The following is a 21,135-nucleotide window of genomic DNA, read 5'->3' on the forward strand; positions in this document are numbered from 1 at the left end:
TCTGATTTCTATAAGCAAGTTGGATGATGCAAGTGTAAAAACAATGTTCAAGAAGGATACCTACAATATGGTTCAGGAAGCACTGGTATTGATGCGGGGAGTTCGGACTGGAACTCTGTACAAGCTTATAGGTAGCACTGTTGTTGATGGGTGCAATAGTTCTGTAGTTCCTGAAAGTGGAGCAGAAAATCTAGTGGTCTCTGGAGAGAAGACCATGTTGTGGCATCAAAGGCTTGGACATGTTGGAGAGAAGGGCCTTCGAATACTTCATGGTAAAGGTATGGTAGAAGGTATGAATAATAGCTCTCTGTATTTTGATTTCTATGAAAATTGTGTATATGGGAAGCACAATTGGTGAGTTTCCCCTCTGGTGGTAAGAGGGCAAAACAAATATTAGAGCTTGTGCATAGTGATGTGTTTGGACCTGTGAAAGTTCCATCACTAGGTAAGTCTGTGTACTATGTATCATTTATAGATGACTTCTCAAGGAATACATGGATATATTTCCTTAATAAGAAATCTGAAGTCTTTGACAAGTTTAAAGAATTCAAGGCTCTGGTGGAAAACTAGACAGAGAAGAAGGTAAAGGTGCTGAGGACAGATAACAACGAACAGTTTTGCAGTAAGGAATTTAAAGAATTATGTAAGAAGTGTGGTATAGCACGGCAGAATACTACTCCATATACACCTCAGCAAAATGGAGTTGCAGAAATAATGAACAAGACATTGATGGAAAGGGCAAGAAGCATGCTTAGTGGTGCCGGGTTAGGACAAGAATTTTGGGCAGAGGCGATGGAGACAGCATGTTACCTGGTCAACAGATCACCTTCATCAGCGTTGGAGGATAAGACTCCACAAGAGGTATGGACTGGCAAGAAACCCTCTCTTTCACATCTAAGGGTATTTGGATGTGATGGATATGTACATGTTCCAAAGGAGAAATGAACCAAGTTGGATAGTAAATCTAAAAAGTGCATCTTTATTGGGTATAAGGATGGTTTAAAGGGTTATAAGCTTTGGAACCCAACAACAAGGAAGGTTGTGTACAGTCGAGATGTGGTGTTCAAAGAGGTGAAAGATGTTATTAAACATGAATTCCAACCAAAGGAACCTGAGAAGATAGAGTTTGAGCTAAAGGAGGAAGAATCAGACTCTACAACAGAGGAGGAATCAGAAGATGAAGAGCCAAAAACTCCAGGTGTAAGAAGATCAATTCGAGAAAGAAGGCAACCAAAAAGGTATAGTACATCTACTTTCTGTTCAAATTTTGCTTTATCTATTACTAATGATGATCCAAAACTATGAAGGAAGTAGTAGATTCAGGGGATGGAAAACTCTGGAAAGAGGCCATGGTTGATGAAATGGCATCTTTTCACAAAATGACGCTTGGGATCTGGTGGAGTTGCCAGCTGGAAGGAAACCCATTGGCAGAAAATGGGTGTTCAAGAAGAAGACAAATGCATAAGGAAAGGTGGAGAAATATAAAGCTTGGTTGGTAGCAAAAGGTTATTCCCAGGTGCCGGGAATTGATTTTGGTGATTTATTTTCTCCTGTTGCCAAGGTAACTTCTATTAGGTTACTTTTATCTGTTGTTGCTGCTTTTGATTTTGAGGTAGAATAGATGGATGTGAAGACATAATTTCTTCACGGGGATCTGGAAGAGGAGATTTACATGAAACAACCTGAAGGCTTTGCGGTGAAGGGTAAGAAAGAACTGGTATGCAAGTTAAAGAAGTCTTTGTATGGGTTAAAACAGTCACCAAGGATGTGGTATAAAAAATCTGATACATTTATATGGGGACTTGGCTTCACCAGAAGCAAAGCAGATCATTGTGTGTATTTTAAATTAATTGGTGACCGTGTTATTTATTTGGTCTTGTATGTGGATGATATGTTGCTGGTTGGAAATGACAAAGAAATTATCCAGGATTTGAAGACCCAATTGTCGTCCAAATTCGACATGAAAGATCTTGGTGCTGCAAACTATATTTTGGGCATGGAAATTAAAAGAGATTGGGCAAAGAGGAAGCTTTGGTTAAACTAGAGGAAGTATGTCGAGACAATACTGCAGAGGTTCAATATGCAAGATAGTAAACTGATGAAGGTTCCTATTCCTGTAGGTGTAAAGTTATCTACTGAACAGTGTCATAAGACACAAGAAGAGGAAGAGGATATGTCTCGTGTTCCATATGCAAGTGTAGTCGGTAGCCTGATGTATGTAATGGTCTGTACTAGACTAGACATTGCACATGCAGTGGGAGTATTGAGCAGGTTTATGTCAAAACCAGGGAAGGAGCATTGGACAGCAGTGAAGCAGTTTTTCAGGTATTTGCGTGGCACTAGTGATTATGGTTTGTGCTACCAAGGAAGACCAGGATTGGACAAAGTTTTGGATATCTATGGCTCTGTTGATGAAAACTAGGCTAGAGATCTGGATCAGAGAAGATCTACAAGTGGGTATGTTTTTAACCTGTTTGGAGGTGCAGCCAGTTGGATGAGTTAGAAACAATCTGTAGTAGCACTATCAACTACAGAGGCAGAATACATGGTAGCCACTAGTGTAAGCAAGGAAGCAGCTTGGTTGTAGAGATTGTGTTCAAGTATGGGGTTAGTTTAGGGATCTATAAGGATAGACTGTGACAGCCAAATTGCAATTTTCTTGGCAAAGAAACTTACTTATCATTCAAAGACAAAGCACATTGATGTTTAGTATCACTTTGTGAGGGATATGATGGAAAACAAAAAGGTGTTGCTGGTAAAGGTGGATACTTTGAAGAATATTGTAGATGCATTGACAAAATCTGTGAGCTCTGAGAAGTTCTCCTAGTGTAGAGAAACAATGGGATTTTCAGGGATGGAAAAATGAGTAAGCTCTCTGTGCCCCCTTGTGGAAAGAAAACAACAAGTGGGAGAATGTTGGGTTGTGTTATATTCTTTGCACAACTAACCTATGTAGTGAACCAGGGGGGTTAGAGGGGGGGTGGGTAGCCCCCCTCTACAGGGTCCGGAGTAGCGCCCCAAGAATTTTTTTTTAGACCCTATATTAGGTTGGGCGAACCTACCTATGGTTTTCGGTCCATGGTTTTGGACGCGATGGTTTTCAGTCCATGGTATTGGATGCTTCGACATGTATAAATATGTATTGTAACATTGAAAGGAATATAATGAAAAATCAAGTTGGTAGTCTTGATTTTGGGATCCAGAGGAAAATATCTGTGTTTATATGTTTTATGTGTTATTCTCTCACATTCTTTATTTTCTGTGTTTTAGAATTCGTATGCAGGTAATTTCTGTACGGGGTTAAAACCTACAGTTCCTAGTCTAGCCGCACCCAAGACGACCATGCGCATTCTATTAGAGGAGTTGGAAAAAGGAGCCATATCAGTGTACCTGGATGAAACAGAGACAAGAGTTCATTTTCAACCAGATGTCACCATTGAGCACATGGAAACCATCACGGATGACCCAACTTGGCATAATTTCATCACCATCAACCATCACAAGGATGTCAAAGAGTTGGTCTCACCACAACGGTCTGAGTGTCAGTGATGTCTTGCATGGCTTTCTCAAGCCATTTTGTCTCACATGGGTATATTTGTATTGTAATGTAATGTCTTTTCAAGTGGAAGTTCAAGTGTCGATAGTTGAATGTAACAATCATAGAGTAGTCACAAAGGGGAATGTCAAGGGTCACCCCACCCTTTTCTATAAATAGTCCCTCATAACTCATTGCAATAGGTTTTGATCAGCCATGCTTCCAATAGGAGTATCTTTGAGAAAGCTTGGACAATATTGTAACGAGCTTTGGCTCATCCATTACGCAGAGCTAGTATATCTCTTTGGAGGAGCAAGTGGGAGTGATTGTAATGTTCTGCTGTCAGAACTAGTGGTTGGTCATGGATGGATTGTATGATTGGAACTTACACTTCTTAATATAACAGATCCAACACACTTCATGCATATATCGTATTGTATTTCAGCTATCTTTTTACTCTAAATGATATATGTATTTGTTTTCTTATGCATGCATGTGTAGATATTTTCTATATATGTATATGAATCTTACTTAAATGTGTTGTTGGTTTAACCATCACTTTGGATTACTAGCTAATTTTCCTTCCATGTTGTGGTGCATCTTTGCTTGTGTGTTCCCTTCTTAACTCCATGCTATCACATGTTTCCAAGGGGCACACTCACCTCACCCTCTGTGTGTTAGAACTGCTCATACACCTTCCTTGACTTGCCACATATGTCATACCCTTGTTACCAATAGGTAAATATTACTTGTTTCTGTACGAAACTGTGGTCAAGGCGATACTGTATGACCCACTGCTGGGACTCCTACACCAAACAGTCTAAGGTCTAATTGGGACTTCTTACCGATGAGATCCCCTGAAATGTTGGTATGTCCACCACCATCAACATTTTGGCACTATAAAGAGGGTCAGATGACAAGCTGAGTCCTCACATCTATTTTGAATCTATACATATTTATCATGACTAACTACAGAGTTTCTCTTTCGAGTGTATGTATTATGGAAATGACTTCATTATCTCGGAAAATCTCTCGGATAACTTGTCACATAAAACATACAATGGTGGAGGCCACGTAGCCTTGGTTAAGCATGCGGTCGGCGTTGTAGGCTCATGCAAAAGACATGAAATCTTTAAAATATACATGACCTGGGCATTGTTCATCTACACACTTCGATGACACCCAATGCACTGGTGTGCCACGCTGCCTGAAAAATATATTCATTCTCTTGCTCATGTGGTCACAAAGATAGTTTGTGCTTTCAATCACTTTATTTGTAAAGAACTCGACAAAGAAATTATGAAATTATGAAAAGCACCCGATGAATTCATTGAACAATTTTACACACGCTTTTGTAATCTTTCTTACCAATTTCCTGAAGATGAAATTAATTGGGAATTTCTCGATGGAATATTTGAGTATCTTATTTACACATTTGAAAATATGAAATTATTGAAATCATTCGGATCCCACTCAACCCACTGATCCGAATTGGATCCTAAAACTCTCTAAGTTTTCATGACTGTTTCAATTATGCTAAAATGTTCAAGTCCTAGAAAAGATTGAAGCTATCAGAAGGAATCCTCATAACAATTTCAGTTGTGGCCAGAGTGGAGCAACGAGGACCCTCAGTCGAGCGAGCAGACCGTTGGCCCATGGTAAAGCACAAAGGCACAAAACTAGCAAAACCGGAGGCCAGATCAAGTAACAGAGGTGGATTCTAATATGCGATTAGTGCTAAGTGCTAATTGCGTATTGCAGGGTGTCCCCCTCAGTGAAGGAAATCCCCGAAGCGCCTTGACCCGAAAACGCTATAAAATTCGGAAAAGTAACTGTTTCGGTTTCGTAGCACGAGATTCCCCAAAATCGATAGGATATCAAAAGGCTTTGAGGTGGTAAGCAGTTTTGACTGAGTCCCACCTGATGCCACACATCAAGTGACACACGTCCAACGAAAGAGAGAGAAAACTACTCGCATCAGACGGGCAAACACTGTGCGAATTTTCCACCCGATATGAAGGACGACCATAGGATCTGGAGGGTCTATCTCAATGACAGAGATGTGTCCCAATGACTGACTAGATTTGACAGGTCAAAAATCAAGATGAAAGGGGATTTGAAGTCCGATGTGGATGATGAGTTGGCAAACGATTCGTGTTCACGGGCAATCTTGAAGCAAACAGATTTAACGACCATTCGAGTATGATTCAGGGAATCTGACACCCAGTTCGTTAGCAAACAGGTGGCCACCTCCATGCGAGGTGTTACCCAGTGATGATGACGCAGAGCAGAGGAATTTGAACAGATAGAGGAAAGGAAACCAGAAGGTTGGGAAGCAAAAATAAGCAGTCAAAGAATAGACTGGATTTAAAGCCATGAATTGATAGAAGCAGAACACAGAGAGGCAGACAACGAAGAGGCGTAGAAATCTAATAGCAGAGAATAGAGAGTAGAAGCCGAACTGACCTAAAGGTAACATCGAGCTAGAGAGAGTCAGAGAATTTTTATACTCCATTGAAGGCTTGAGAGGTTCAAGCAAGCTCCTTGGCATAGGCTTGTCATACTACTGTGACATTCAGAGGTTGAGTTTCAGTAAGGAGAGTTTGTGCACTCCATTCCTACTGAATTAATTCTTTTAGTGAGACTCGAATTGAGCTCACTGTTGTAAAAAATCTGCTTGAAAACATAATAGAGAGGCCACCACTGAAAGGCTGGACCAGGAGATGTAGCCTAGGAGCATTGGGTGAACTCCTTATTAAACTTGTTTGTTTACATGTTAGACTATTATGTTTTCTCTTATTGCCTCAATTTCTATGTATTCTAACAATCTTATCGATCCGTTGCATAAGTAACATAGGCACATCCATGCACATGAGTCTGTAATACCTTTCATTCTTTATCCTAGATGAATTCCAGATCACGCACTTCAGTGATGGAGCTCCACAATCACAGTTAGGCACAATTTATGTCATAAGTGACTGTCTGCCTTCACCTCATCGAACAACTCCACCACTGCAGAGTGATGTGGGAGAAAATTCACACACATTTGTTGAACTGTCACATCCTCCCACCCAACCATCTCTTGATATCTACGCATGTTTGGCTTGTAAGCCTATTGTTTGTCACGTGGATTCATTCCCTCAACCTCCATCCCCATGTTTGTTTTATCCTTTGAATTGTACTATCGTGTGTTCTTCCATTTCGGACTCCTCACCTATTGTGAATGAGGATCAAGCGTTTGACGCAGTTAATGTTATGCATCCAACTTGTGCCATCATTCATGATGAGTGCATGTGGGAATCTAAAGAAGAACCCACGGTGAAGGATGACTCCATTCCAGCTGCACCTCATCCGCTTTGTCCTAACATCCCTTGTGATTCTGCCACTGCTAATTTCCCCTGTGAAAACTCATTCCCAAATGTTTCTACTTCTGATCATTCACAGGACAGGTTGGATGTTAGCTTGTCATTACATTGCGAAGAGGACACATCTTCCTCCAAAAATTCGTCTAATCTATCATCTGTCATTTGTAAAAACATAGAGGGTGAACATCCTTGCTTCTTATCTACCCCTCTGCATGATTCATCAAATCATGAGGATGTCGGAAAACATCCCGAATTTTTTTATCTTAGTTTTCATGATATCTCTACTTCTTCATCCAATCATGATGTTGATTCAATCATTGTTAATCTATCTAAGATAATTGTCTATGATGATCTATCTTTCACCGAAGTTGAAACCCCCCAGACTATCAAGGAACTTCAGCCCAAGCTGATGGTTATGTGAGGCCCTCGTTGTCCTGAGGATGGTTTCACTTGCGATTAGGAAATTTTTGAAACATGTAAGGCTGGTCATCACTCTCTGGTTTTCATTGATGATCAACCAAACACCCAAACTTTTCTTCCTCCACTCGAACTACACGATCCCATCACTCATGCATTGGAAGAATTTTACACAACAAGCACACTTGCACAACGTAAGTGGTATACCTTTCTCATGTTTTCTTGCATGTCATAGTCAAGAGAATGCATACACTCAACATCTTCATGAGGTGTAGCGCAACACCATGGCAATTCCATAGAGTTCATGTCATGAAATTTCACTTACTTCTTTTCTGTGGACACGCTTAAGCTCGGAGTTTGTTTGTCTTCATCGTTATAGCTTTCGTTCTTGCTGGTTTGCGCAACTGCGATGTTCGTAAACCATGCCTTCACCAACATGGGTTGACCAATGCTTGAGTGGATGCATTGTAAGTATCACTTCATGTGATATGACCCATACACTATTAGCTTAGGAGTAGGAGTAGTGTTTGCTTTTGAGTTGTTTGCTTGCATACATGTTTGCTCCTCTCTTTGTGTGTTTTCTTTCTTGCTTTTTTTTTTCTTACCCATTTTGCATACACATTTCATTCTACTTCTTGCTTTGATTTTTGGTTTGTTGGCTTGTTTATGTCTGTAGGTTAGTTTTGCATGGACTGTGTGTGACTCTTGGAGCAAGCTCGGTGAAGTACAAGGGGACTTGTACATCTATTAACATTTGGTTATCTGTTGTCCACTCTCTCATGAAGAACTTGTTACTTTCAATCCATGATACATCAATGGAAAATACGTATTGTTCGAAGTGAACCTTGGTGAAAACACAATGCTTGTGAATGAACTAGGATCACCTACTCTAGTCAGTTTTTTTGGGGTTAATCCTTGTCAGCTTAGTCAAGTAGAGTAAGGTGAGGTGGAAAACCTTAGCAAGCACATCAGAGGTATATATAAACTACTTCTCTGAAGGAACAACTTCTTTTGCTCTTAATAAGTCAAGATCCCTCTTCCACCTCTAAAATGAATAAGTGCTATGCACAGTTGTGAAAATGAAAAATGAAAAAAATGAAATATGGAAAAAATGAAAAGTGAAAAATTTTGAAAAATTTGAAAAATGAATAAGGCAAAAGAAGAGAAAGGCTTCTTGCACAGATAGGTGATGCAAGTAACTCCACTGGGGTATTGACCAGGCTCACTAGCAGTGGAGCGATGCTTGTGTTCCTGCATGACTCCGCGGGGTACTGTCCAGGCCTGTTGGTAGTGGAGCAACACCAAATATGAAACTAAAACTCTCATGATCATATGAATTGTGCACCAATATACCCCTCATCCCTAATTGAAAAAACTGTGTTTTCTTGGCTTAGAATGTTTGTTGATCGACTAAGAGCCTGGCAGATGCTACATCTTACAATCATGCAAGTGTGGAAACCAAGATGAATAGAGAACAGAACTATACTTTCGAAGGTGTTAGACTTGCTTCTCACGAACAAGGTCCATTCAGAGAGTTGGAGTTCTACTAGTGTGTCACCAAGTGTTGTAGTGGCTAAAACCACCCTCCAAAATTTTTCCTTAGCTTTGTTTTAGAGCCTCCCTACTAACCATCCTCAACAACATGTCTTGCATTGTCAAGCACATTAGCTTCAATTGTTTCATAGAGTCTTTTTAGCCTGTGCATGGAATTTTGTTTCACCTGCTTCATAGGCCACTTTCCAAACTTGGTGTCAAGTGCTGGTTGAGAAACTCCCTTTGGGAATTGTCCAATTCTAGAGGGGAACCAGTATTCCCTCCATAAATTGCGTAAACCTGGCTGGACACCCAGCTAGGCTCTAGAATTCTGCAATTATTCCTGACACTCTTCCTCTCAAAAATTGCACAATTCATCCTAGGACAGCTGCTCAGCCCAGAAATTGTGAAATTCTAGGAGATAGTCACTTGTTCCTCCCAGAAATTGTGCAATCCCTCTGGGAAAACCATCTTTGCTCAACCCAGAAACTACACATATTTTCATCCCAGACTCGTAGACCGATGCATGTTCCTTCAGGTTGACCGATTCCCTCCGGGACCGAACAAAATAGATTTGCAAGCATGGACTGCTTTTCCAAAGGAAACATGCAAAGGAATCACTTGATTTAGGGATCTATTTTTAGCAGCTGGAGGTTACATGCAAGGATCATTTCAGAAACCTCCTTCCAAGTGTCACTTTTCCTAGATTTTTGGCATGCGTGTCACAACCTTGATTTTATCAAAACTCATCAACCGAACGTTGTGGAGCTAATTCCTCACATCGAACTTGCAGTTCTGACATCCCACATTGCATCTAGGATTTGCTGCCACATTCAACTCAATTGTTTTGGGGTAAGCTTACTTTTCAAGTCTTGAGTTGCGTTTCTGTCACTTTTTGTGTTTCACTTTGTGTGAGCATTTCTGCTTGATTTCAGTGAGTGCTTCTGTCGTTTTGATGTATGTTAGCTTGCATAAGTACCATTTCAGTTTTCGTTCACATCTCACTGTTGTCACATGCATGACACTATATTTCACGGCCAGTCATCGTTGCAGCGACTTGCTTCACACACATGCATGCTTTCCCATTTTTCGAATCTTGCAGTTATTGTTTGCATGTATGATCATTTGATGTTGTTTGCAATCATCTCACCATGCATTCAGACTTCTCAAGTTTTGAGTCACTTGTTGGCTGGCTTAGGCTTCCTTGGCCCAGACTGTCTCTTGCCCGAATAGCACTGCACATTTTCAGAAGCGAAGGCTCTACCTTCCCTCCAGAAATTGCGCAAGTCTGGCCCAACACTGACCTCCAGACTTATATTGCACAATTCTTTGAGGCAGTGTCCTGTTGGTCCCAAAAACTACGCAATGCAGTTTGCTGGTTGCATGTCAGTCTTAACTGAAATTGTGAATTTCTCAGTTCCAGCAGTTAGCCAGCCTCCTCACAACCCTGACTATGCCTTGCATAGTTTTGGTAGTCAGTCTCCTGACCTCTCATTGGAAATTGTGCAACCTTCACAATCAATCACACAGGTATGTTGCAAGTTAGTCCTCAAGTTTTTTTTGGTTTTCAACTGACAGATTGCTCGCATGAGTGTTTCTATGTCTCCAGGAATCACCAATGTTCATCCACCTCCCAACAGAATTGTTACAGTGGCTTCCAGGACAGTAGAGTCAAAGACACCGTTAAGAGTGCAACTAGGGATGTAGTTGACCAATTGTCAATGAACTTGCCTATCCATGAAGACATCAAGTTGGTCATGGACAAGGATATCAAGATGAATGGAAATGAAATCATAGCAAGTAGTACCATTAGCAATAGTAGAAGGAAGCACACCTGCATGCGACAAATGCAAGAGGAAGGTTGTTGACAGCATAGAGGAAGAGCCAAGCTACAAGTTCAAAGCAGATCCACTCATGACAAAAGCATCTTTGGAGATTGAGGCTATGAGGCGAAGGTGCAAAACGAAGCTTGCACAAGGGCAAAGAAAGAAATAGATAAAGATTTGCATGTACTGAAGCAAAAACTCAAGGAAGAATAGGAGCTGCACAGATGAGAGAATGAGTTATAGCAGGAATAGGTATAGCAAGGGGCGCAACATGCACAGACGGATCAAACTGTGCCCGTACAAGTTATAGATCCATCCTAGGAGTTGGCATAAATAAGACAAGGTGAGCAAGGCCATTGATCGCATGCAAGGGAATCCAATAGCATGCATGTCATTGTGCACACGCATGTGATCCCACGCATTTGGCACACTCATCAAGGTGAAGACAAGAAGCAAGTCCAACTCGGGTTGAACATGCGTTTTGACAGTTGATGCGCATAACCACCAACACACACTTGGAGATCATCACAGACACTATGCATCAGTGTGTTTTTGGTCCAACCACATCCAAGACAACCATGCACATGCTATCATACAAGTTGTACAGAGGATCCATATCAGTGTACCTAGATGAAACGTAGGCAAGAGTTCATTTTCAACAAGCTGTCACCATTGAGTGCACAAACACCATCACAAATGACCCAACTTGGCATCAATTCACCACCATCAACCATCACAAGGATGTCAAAGATTTTGTCCACCACAATGGTCTGAGTGTCAATGATGTATTGCATGTCTTGTTGAAGCCATTTTGTCTCACATGGGCACATGTGCATTGTAATGTAACATCTTGTCAAGTGGAAGTTCAAGTGTCAATAGTTGAATGTAACAGTCATAGTGTAGTTGAAGAGTCATGAGGATAGATGAATGGTAAAAAAGGGGAATGTCAAGGGTCACCCTGTCCTTTTCTATAAATAGTCACTCATAACTCATTGTAAGGGCTTTTGGTCAGCCAAGCTTCCAATAGGAGTATCTTAGAGAAAACGTGAACAATATTGTAACGAGCCTTGGCTTCTCCACTGTGCAAAGCTAGTATATCTCTTTGGAGGAGTAGGAAACAATGACTGTAATGTTCTGTTGTCGAAACTTGTGGTTGGTCATGGATGTATTGTATGACTGGAACTTACACTTCTTAATATAATAGAGCCATCATGTTTCATGCATATGTTGTATTGTATTTCAACGATCTATTTACTCTAAATGATATATGTATCTGTTTGATTACGCATGCATGTGTAGCTATTTTATGTATATGTATGTATGAATCTTATTGAAATGTGTTTTTGGTTTCATCATCACTTTGGATTGCTAGCTAACTTGCTTTCCATGTTGTGGTGCATCTTTGCTCATGTATTCCCTTCTTAACTCTGCGCTATCACAGGTTTCCAAGGGGCACACTCACCTCACCCTTCATGTGTTAGAACCGCTTATACACCTTCCTTGACTTTCTGCATATGTCATACCCTTGCTACCAAAAGGGACACCTTACTTGTCTTTGTATGAAACCGTGGTCAAAGCAATACCGTACGACCCACTGCTTGGACTCCTACAACAAACGGTCTGAGGTCTAATTGGGACTTCTTACTGGGGAGTTCCCCTGACATGTTCGCAAGTCCAGCACCATCAACATATATATATATATGTGTGTGTGTGTGTGTGTGTGTGTGTGTGTAAAATTATTTATTTAAAATATAAAAATTGGCGAAAAAAAAACGTTGTTTTGTATCCAACCATTCAACCAAATTGTCCATCCAAACTTCATTGAAGTCATATCTGATTACCAAGAGTAGGATGTAAATACATGTCAAAGAGAAGTGCATCCACATGAGCATAAGGATCGGATAGTATGCAAGATGCATTGAAATCTCTAAGTGCCAAAATATCAATTAATTGTGCATGTGAGATAAAGTCTCATGACAAACCAAAAATGATCCAACATTATCTTTGAATGATAGTTCTGTTGTAGTTGTTATAACAATCGAAAAATTTACCCCTTTTCAAAATTTTGGAGCCCCCCATACTAAAATCTCCTTCATCATCTACCTGTGGTCTCTAAAGGTTTCATTCCCTCTTACCTATCTAGGGTTTCCTCAAAATTAAGAGAAATGCTACCTTAAAATTTTACAAACCTAAGTTTTTCCTCTAAGTCACTAGTCACACTTAGAGATTATGTACTAAGTGCTAAATTTGATGCTTACGACCTCTCTATGGTCCTATTGCTAAAGTCACACAGTTTCACATTAGACCTTTAGATAGATATCACTATTAATTTGAGTTGTGACTATGCAACCTCCTCTATACTTCCGTATCCAACCTAATATCCACAAATTCTATATTTGTGACACCTCTAAGTCGCTAGGTCGCACCATGTTCAACTTCCCTCATGTGACTTCAAATTAAAGTGTCACACTGTGACCTTCCTTTGGGTTGGTCACATGTGATTACTTTCCTCATGTGTTTTAATATTGCGACCTCGATCCCTTAGTTGCATGTGATAACCCTACCATTATTTCTCATTTTTCAACCTCCTCCTAGGATGTTCACATGTGATAATATTTTCGAGTGATCTCCCTGTGTGACCTACCCTCGCACATGGGGACTCTTTTATAAAACAATCCACCTCACTGCCACTGTTACTTGTCTCCTTTAGTGCTAGAAGATATAGCTCCCTCTCCCGATAGCCGATGGTGACCTACAACCCTTCCAAGTAAGTAATGCATTCCCTCTACAATAATTGATCTTGCAAATTGTCAAGTGTCTTTCCCCTTAGTTCCTTGACTCTACATTTTCTGCCAGGTCTTTGATACCTACAAGTATTTTGAAAAACCCTTGCTCTCTTTATTTCCCTTGCTTCCCACATTATAACCAATCGGATTTCACTCTTGCAGCTTCACATACCTAATCTATCTGTCCTTACCTCTCCCAAAAGCACTGGCTCCAAATCCTTCACTCTTTTCTCTCGTGTTTCTAGTAATGGCATTGTATTTCAAACTCATTAGCACTTAGAGGCTTTCCCCTTTTGACATATCTAAAAAACTATTAACCATCAAGCTACTGTAAGGTTTGTTTCCATGGTTTGTTGGCTCACTTGGTGAAGACACATATGCAATGGCCCTTGCACTCTTTAACCACAATCAACCATCACTCATTAAAAAAATTCCTTATCCCCTTGCCAAAATTTTGTTACTTTTTGTTGGTTTCATTTGGGTTGCCCAAGTTCGATCTATACTATGCACCAACAAAACCCTCAATCGCTAGACCTTTTGGCAATGACCTGCAAGAAGATCACAGTCTCACCCAAAGTGACTATGGGAGGATGCAAAACCAAGTTTCTGCAACCTTGAAGGATGTGGAGATGTGGTATTATTATGCTATTTTATTCTTAACATTTATAAATCAGTGCGCGACATTACGTTAATCACTTAAGCATATCATATAAAACCATAAACCATTTTTGTGCTAAAAGCAAATGCAACAATAACTCTAAAATAGATAATAAGAAAATATACAAAGGAAGACACCAAAATACTGTGGTTCACCCCAATGTGGGGCTACGTCCACAAGAACCGTTGCTTATAATAATGAATCTTTGTACAACAAACAGTTCTTGGCTTGTACACTAAGCTACATTTTGTCTACGCACTCAACTACAAACGTAGGCCTCTGCGCACTCACCTGCAGAAGCTTACCTCTCTCCAAAGTACAAATCACAACAATACAACCATAACAATGATATGGATCCAAATATGTTGATTCTCTTCTTATTATTTTACCTTATATATACTATTACATCATTAGAATACCATGGTCCAAGTACTATGGACTCCCTAAAACAAGCAACTATGGTCCAAAACCATTATTCCTTTACAAAAATAGTATGCTTTTAGAAAAATGAAGGGCTTAGACTCGCCCCGAAGCCCTTACACCACGCGGAATATTCCAATTTCTCCACTGTGTGGTCCACTTCACATTCCACTACTCTATTGTGCGCTCCATTGCATAGTCCACTGCACACTCCACTCCCCAATATGTGGAGTCTTTTCCAAAATCTAGGCCAAGTTGGGTTGCACCCAACAACCCCCCCAGACTCACATGTGACTCGTCTTGAGTCACTCGGTTTTTTTGCCTCTAATATTTGTTGTGATGCTATTGTAGGCGTTATTGAACTATTGCAGAATCTCTATGACCTACTTCTCTTCACTGCACACTTCCTCCAAGAGTGCTTTTGTCACATGTTCTGTATCTTTTTGCACCATTGTTATCTCCCTCTTTCAAAGCTCCTTAATCTTCTCATCTATTTCTTGGGACAGTTAGAGAGCCTCATCCTGCCATGGATGAGTTCCTATGTCAAAACTTTCTCTTCCTTCCTCAACTCTTCTATCTTCTTCTAGAGGGAATTTCCCTCATTGACCTTGGAAAGCTTCTGTGATATTGGTAAGGTATTCGTAGTTGCCCATATCTCTTCCAGCTATTGTTTCTTCTGCTAAACGTCTTCCTGTAGTTTCTACACATTTGGATCTTTCTATGGCGAAGTGCAAATATGTAAACTCTTGTCCAAAAGTTTCCCACATTCTGCCACTGTTGCAGAGATGTCATCCATTGCAGCATTTAGGTCAATCTCCCTCTGCTCTCTTACTTCCTGTGGCATGGATGACTGTAGCTTCATCTGCAACTCATTGATCTACATTTCATATTTCAATTGTACTGCAGTGATTTTCTCCTTGTATCCTTTAACTGCAAGGTTGAGCTTCATGACCTTTTCCTCCATTGGCTCTTATTCTCAGACATCAAGGTCTGAAATCTCTTGAAATGTTGCTTCAACTACTTCCTTAATCTTATGTTGTTGTTGAACTACTTGATCCCTCTCCTAGATCATCCAGTAGAGTTGTTGCTGCAGCGAAGCTCACTCTCTTTCTACCTAAATATTCAACTACGAGCTATGTTGTTCGCACAACTTCAACTCCTCCATTATCTCCAGGTGCAACTTATGTAATCTATACAATTGTTTTACTATAAGGTTCATGTTGACATTCCTCCATTGTTTAGCCTATTTTTGAACCTTTGTGGATTCAAACTGCAAGTCTTTAACATATATCGATGTTATCTGTGCTGCAAGTGTAGGATTTATTTTCCTTTCTTCTCCAATCTTATCCACTACCTACACTGGTTGTCTAACTATCTATGTCAGTATTTTAAGTTCTGCGATGTGCTCCTACACTCCTATTAAGAAGTGCACGGTAATTATTTTCTAAATCATTCCACAATTTTGTTGTCGCCTCCTAAACCCTATCCCTAATCGGGTCCAAGTACTCATCAGTAAGGACCACTGGAATGATATCCTTTTTCTTATCTGCCTTCTACTTCTTCTTGCTCTTTATGGTAGCTTCACCCTGTGACTTCCTATTTTTTGTGACAACTTGTTCTGTTTCTATCTTTTCAGACTATTTATTCTATTCATCACCTTCAGGAGGATCCTGGTGACCCTCGTCATGTTTCTCCTCTTCTTTTGAATCGTGCTTATCCTAGTCCTCATCCTTTTCCTTTCTACTCGCTTACCCATGTTGTGATGTGTCATCCTCTGTTGCACTATCTTATGCCTGTGTCTTTAGTGCGGTCATCCATTCTTCTAGCCACTGTTGTACCTATGCTAAGAGGTCATCTTATTTACCAAATATGAAAGGGGATTCCATTTCTTCTTTACACGTCTGTGATCCTGTATATACACTTTGTGGAAATTGGCCTTAAACTTTGCAACAGAGCTATATTGCTCATATAAGCTCATTGAAATATGAGGGTGTTGGTTCACTAACATATTTAAGTCCATATGATATAATACAAAGAACATCCTATTCTCCTATGCTTGTGATGCTTTAGTGGTATACCACTGCGAGGCATATTGCATGGCTTCACGAACATCTGAAGCCATTGAAGGAAACTTTGAATCCTCCGGATCTCTCCATGCCAGCATATCACAATTATTAAAATCAACCATGCATAATGGAATGTGGTACCTTTATCCTAAACCTTGCAGCAATCATCAAAAAACTCTTGGCATAGATATACGACCCAGTTGTACTGAACCTCATTAGCGCACTACACAACTAATGAAACCACCGATGTAGGGACTTCATTAGCCCGACACATTCTCATGATCTTCCTAGCCAATATGTTTCTACGAAGTGAAATCCTTGGTCATTGATTGAGTTTATGCCATACCCTTGCTTTCCTTTTGTCAGTTTGAACTTCTTCTTCATGATTTCAGCTATGGCGTGGTCCTGATCTTTTCCAACAAATTCTTCTGTGGGGTTCTACCCTTGATATGATAGTCTTATGATTCTCCATATGAGAATTTGGCCTATATGGATCCTCTTCCCCATCCATAGGCATCCATCATCCACCAACACGAGCAACTGTCTCATACAAGTCATGTTCCCTAGACTTCTGCCAAATTGTGACACATTCAACATGTTCAATAACCTCAACTGCACCAATGCAGCCGCCCAATGATGTGGTTCTAACCTTGTCACACCACTTTCAGGGTAGTGCACTTTCTTTAAGTATCTATTTGGTGTGAACTATGGATATTTCTTCCTGTTGTTGAAATCATAGTCCGTGAACTTTAGCTGTGAAATTTTCCCAAGGATTTCTCCAATAAATGGTACTAGTTCTGGCAATAGGGGTGTGAAGGTGCCATAGTTCAGATCCTTGTACTCTTTTACTAGTTTCACGTTTAGTTTTATAGGTGGAATATATGGTGGTAGAGATGATGGAAATGTTGCACCATCTGTTTCCATTTCCACTTGCTCTAATTCTTCCTCGTTGTCTCTGACTTGTTCAGTTTCTTGTTGAGGCTCGACAAGTTTCTTATCATGTTTCTTCTTCGTTCTCTCCTCTTTGGTCAGTTTCTTTCATGGAGATATCTGCTGTGTGGGTAATGATGCTGCTATGGGTGATGTTTCTTCCATGATTCCAGGTAATCCCTTCTCATGAAATCTATAGACAATTTCTTTACAAGAACGCTCAGATGACATACGACAACAAAAATTTATGCACCTTCTATGCAATAGTAACACTCGAATTCTCAATTCAGCAAAGTGACAAATCTGGGTGGGAGAAGGATTTTTATAACAATTATGAATTTCTAACCCCATCATTAGCTTAGATTGTGTTGACTAGTTGTATATCTATCCTTAGATCTTGTCAATCTTTCCTCATAAATGCAACTTTCTGTATGTTTTAACGTTAACTTTCCCTTTTAACAACCATATTTTTCTGGAAAACTTTTACGCATCCCATATTATAGTGAACAACCCTTCTTGTATTGAGGCTCCTATGAACTTTGACATAATCCAGACTGTAGCGAAGTAACTTCCTACGTCGAAGCTCTCTACAACGTAGTTTATAGTCCAGTGCTCACTTTCAACTGCAAGTGGCACTAAGAATTTTATCCTTTCTTCTTCATAGCGAAGTTGTAGGGATAGTGTTGTCCCTGTACAACTTCAACCTGCTACCATTTACTCTTCCCTGAATCAATTATCCATTTAACTTTGTTAATTGAACTGCGCCTCCATCAGTATTATGCCTGATAATATATGCACCCAACCAATGCATCTTGAATTTTCCTAGAAATTTCACAAACTTACTGTCATACAGGAGAACAAGGTTTCCTACCTGGAACTTCTTCTGCTTAATATGTCTGTCATGCCAGGATTTTTCTCTTTCTTTCTATACCTGCTGACGGAATCCTACTGTAACTCTATCTTCATCCAAAGCAAGCAATTGCAACATTCTTTCCTCCATTATATCAAGGTATGCCCTATCTGTAAAAGTTTCAATCCTCAAGCTAGGCATGATGTACTCCATGGGCATCACAAATTCTTGCCCATAAACTAATCTGAAGGGTGGCTGACCTATCAAATTTTTACATGTGTTCCTATAAGCCCATAAAATTGTTGGAATTATAAGGTCCTAATCATCTCTATTTACATTGCATACCTTAGTAAGTGCATTCTCTAAAATATTATTAAATTCTTTTACCATTCCATTGGAATGAGGGTGATAATGGGTACTCTTCTAATGATAAACTTGTAACTCCTCTGTTAATGCTTCAATAGTCTTATTTAGGAAGTGTGAACCTTGGTCACTCATAAAAATCTTCAGATATCCAAATCTAGAGAATATGTACTCAAAAATAAACTTTGCAACAGTATCTGCACTGCAGTCCCTTACTATTTTTTCTTCAGTCCATCTTTTCAGATAATCAGTCATTGTAATTATGTACCTCACACCAATCCTCTTCCCAGGTGAGTTGATGGGTCCAACAAAATCAATAACCCATTTGTCAAAGGCCTACAATGTAACTTGTGGTATCATTGGAATTTCATCTCTTCTTGAATGCTTTCTTGTTGTTTGACACACCACATGCTTGACAATACTCCTTTGCATCTTTTTGTAGTGTAGGCCACCACAATCCTACTCTCAAAATCTTCTGTGCAGTAGCTTTTCCTGCATAGTGTCCACCAGTTGCTACCTCACAAGCCTTTGCTAGAATCATATGTCTTTCATATTCAGGAACATATCTGCATAGTATCTCATCTGGTCCCATACTATATAAATGTCATTCTATTAATGAAAAGTCAGATGCCTTAACCACTAATATTTCTTTTGTTGTGTAGTATACTTTGAAGGAGCCATTCTTGTGTTCAAAAACTGAATGATATCTACAAAATGGTCATCTGCAACTCTGATTGCAAATACTTGCATATCAAGGAGATTATCCATTAGGGGAATTTTGAGGTATAAAATGGGCCTCCTAATGAAATTATAAAATAATAGTGGAAATAATAAAATAAGATTAGATTACATCATCAAATTTTAGAGGGGAAAAAGAAAAACTATTTTTTCAACTTATCTCCAAATGGGTTTACTCAAATTTTGAGTGGAAACACTCGTTGGATGAAAATTTCGATTCCTCATCCAAAGATTACCCACGTTTCATACTTTCGATGGACCCTACTACATGAAAAATGAGAAATACATTAAAAATGTGATTGAAATCATGTTTTTTCATGTATTTCTCATTTTTCATGTAGCAGAGTTAGCTGAAAGTATGCAACATGGGTACTCCTTGGATGAGGAATTAAATTTTTCATCTTACGAGTGCTCCCGCTCAAAATTTGAGTAAAACATCAGGTAGATAAGTTAAAAATACGTGTTGAAAAAGTAGTTTTATTATTTTATTATTTTTATTTTTATTTTTTTACTCCAAAAATGGTGAATCATCCCATATGGTTGACATCATAATCTTGAATCCTATTGGTTTTTATAAAGTATATCTTGGTAGTACATTTTTCTTAGGAGGCCCATTTTAGACCTCAAAAGTCCCATAATTTTCTATGCTAGTTGGTTCTTCCCCTGTTTCCAATCTTGACATATGGTCAGGTCTTGCATTCAGTTTCCCTAGTTTAACAATGATCTCAAAGTCATATTCCTGGAATAACAATAACCATCCGTAAATAATTCCTCCTAAAACAACCTTATTAACCAAGTACTTCAGTGTAGAATGGTCTATAAACATTTTAAAGTGTGATCCCAACAAATAGTGTCTAAACTTCTACAAAGCATATTCCATGGCTACTCCTTACCTTTATGTAGTGGTGTAATTATTTCGTGCTTTAAAAAAATTTCTACTTATAAAAGCTATAGGATGATCAATCTCTCCTGCACCAGGTTGTTCCAATACCACTCCCAAATCTATACAAGAGGGATCCACATGGACATGGAATTCCTTATTCCAATCAGGGAACACTAGCATAGGTGCAATTATCAATTTTTCTTTCAATATGTCGAGGCTCTTCTGAAATTCTTCATTCCGCTGAAAAGTTATGTCCTTTTTCAACAATTTCTCCATAGGCACAGTAATTTGAGCATAGCCCTTGCTGAACTTCCTATAATACCCAATATGTCCCAATGTAGTGCAAAGCTTTCTTACTACCTTAGGTGGAGGCAAGTTCACAATGATAGTAATCTTAGTAGGGTCCACCATTAGTCCTTACTTACAAACAATATGTCCCAACAATATGCTAAAAGGTAAAATAAATATGCACTTCTTTAGGTTCAAAGAGATATGATATTGTCTACATGTGTCAAGAATCATTCTTAAACTTGCAATATGTTTTCTTAACAATCCAAATACTTTCCAATCATCAAAATATACCTCTAAAAAATTGTGGATATATTCCTTAAAATCTGCGACCACTACCCTAGAAAATATAGCAGGGGAATTTTTCAATCCAAAAGGCATTACAGTGTATTGATATGAGCCCCATCCTGTAGCAAATGTGGTCGTATACTGATCTTCAAGTGCAACCCTAATCTGATGATAACCTGAAAGTCCATC

This window comes from Pinus tabuliformis, chromosome 8 (genome assembly GCF_031772625.1).
Source record: "Pinus tabuliformis cultivar Carrire ecotype Pingquan chromosome 8, CPIR1, whole genome shotgun sequence".
NCBI lineage: Eukaryota > Viridiplantae > Streptophyta > Pinopsida > Pinales > Pinaceae > Pinus > Pinus tabuliformis.